This window comes from Ovis canadensis, chromosome 6, assembly GCF_042477335.2.
Source record: "Ovis canadensis isolate MfBH-ARS-UI-01 breed Bighorn chromosome 6, ARS-UI_OviCan_v2, whole genome shotgun sequence".
Lineage (NCBI taxonomy): Eukaryota > Metazoa > Chordata > Mammalia > Artiodactyla > Bovidae > Ovis > Ovis canadensis.
In genome coordinates this window covers 107,289,909-107,291,691 of record NC_091250.1, presented here as the reverse complement: position 1 = coordinate 107,291,691, position 1,783 = coordinate 107,289,909, and the positions used below count along the sequence as shown (strand labels likewise).

The 1,783-nt window shown below is 46.2% G+C and overlaps 1 non-coding gene across 1 annotated transcript; it reads right to left on the bottom strand.

Moving 5' to 3' along the window:
• Nucleotides 1-361: 361 nt before the first annotated feature.
• LOC138443037 (U1 spliceosomal RNA) lies at nt 362-525 on the bottom strand. Its single transcript, XR_011257966.1, has one exon. It is a non-coding gene; the product is annotated as a U1 spliceosomal RNA (small nuclear RNA).
• Nucleotides 526-1,783: the final 1,258 nt, after the last annotated feature.

Below are 1,783 nucleotides of genomic sequence, written 5' to 3'. Positions count from 1 at the left end.
CGACAAAAAAGATTGTGGGAGAGGAGTGTCAGCAACTCAACGATCTTTTTGTAAAGTTAAGGAAATTCCAGAAAATAGTTAAGAACTAGAAAGCTAGGTGTGCTACTGCTACGTCGCTTCAGTCGTGTCCGACTCTGTGCGACCACATAGACGGCAGCCCACGAGGCTCCCCCATCCTTGGGGTTTTCTAGGCAAAAATACTGGAGTGGGTTGCCATTATTACAGAATCGTAGAACATCGACTTAGTATCTAAATGTAGGTAACAACCATCAACGCCTATAGAAGAAAAAGTGAAGACTCATCACTTAACTTTCAGTGAGTAATAACAACCCAAAAAGTCTACTTTTAAACAAAGAAAGACCAGGGGAAAGCGCGAACGCAGTCCCCCACTACCACAAATTATGCAGTCGAGTTTCCCACATTTGGGGAAATCGCAGGGGTCAGCACAGCCGGAGTGCAATGGATGAGCCTCGCCCTGGGAAAACCACCTTCGTGATCATGGTATCTCCCCTGCCAGGTAAGTATGAGTTGCTACCGCTGCTTGGTACCACACCATCAGACTCAAATCACTCTCTACGTAGGACGACTTTTCTCATGCAGTCTATACCACTCCCCTTCTGAAGTATAAAGAGTTTGCAAGAGATAATTACCACCAGCAGCATTTGACATCTCGAAATTGTCTAAACTCTTAGGAAATATATATGTTGCTTAAGCACGACCAGCAGTCACTGCGCGTATCTACATATTCCACACCCCTTTCGTGATCTCATTTAACGCGCGTCTTGTTCCTGGCATTGTTAGTGGCACAGTTCCAATAAAATTTACAAAGGTAAAGACGCTGCACAAACTTAGACAATATAAATAAGCTTCTATCTTGAAAGCCTTGGGACAAGTGACGTCGATGTTGACATCTGGCGCGGTTCAACAAGCCGCTGTCCACGTAACTAAAACAGCAAGTCAGGAAAGATGAAACTTGACAAAAAGGGGAAAAAAAAACACCCTACGTTTGACGGTCCAGTCCTAGCGTCGATAAAAGTAGGTTGTCAGTTTAAAGCTTCAAGCCCAAGGGCAAAACACGCTTTCTTTCAAACAAGCAGCAAATGATCGCCCTTAACCTGAAAGGTCAGTTGCATAAACACTCACTTTGACTCTGGCAAACTAGACGGGCAAGCTCACACAAGCGCCCCCCTCCCTCATATCTGTGCAGTCTCCGGACTTTGCACAGCCGCAGTGATCACACTCCACCAGCGGAAACCAGCTTCGTGATCAGTGTCTCCCTTCCCAAACAAGAATAAACTATGTTTCCTTGTAGTCTTAAACCCTCGTGCTCAACGCTACGAGCAAAGGGTCATCTGTTCCCTTTTTCACAGACCTTTGAAATCCAAAACAAGACTGCAGGAGAATCCATCTTGCAAGAAAGAAACTTCCGAGCCCTCCTAGACTCATATTAAACTTCCCAAAGAGCAAATCCTGTCTCAGGCAGCAGTTAGTAATTCACATTTCCACGTTCACGAAATAAACATTATCAGTGTCCCCAGTCCTCTCCCTCCCTCTGTTAGGAAACAGAGGTCTTGGCCTTCCCCAATCAATAGAAATCGACTAGCGGCCCATGCTGCGGCAGAAGACAGGGAGAATAAACAACAGGTCCCCTGGATTGCTGGTTCCCAAGAGTGGGGGAGAAGCTTATTCCTTATATGGGGTGAGGGGAGGGGTATATGGCTGGGGGCAAAGGAGTGATTTAGGTGTTTTGCCTACTCCTTCAGGTGGTGCAGTGTCCAAGGTG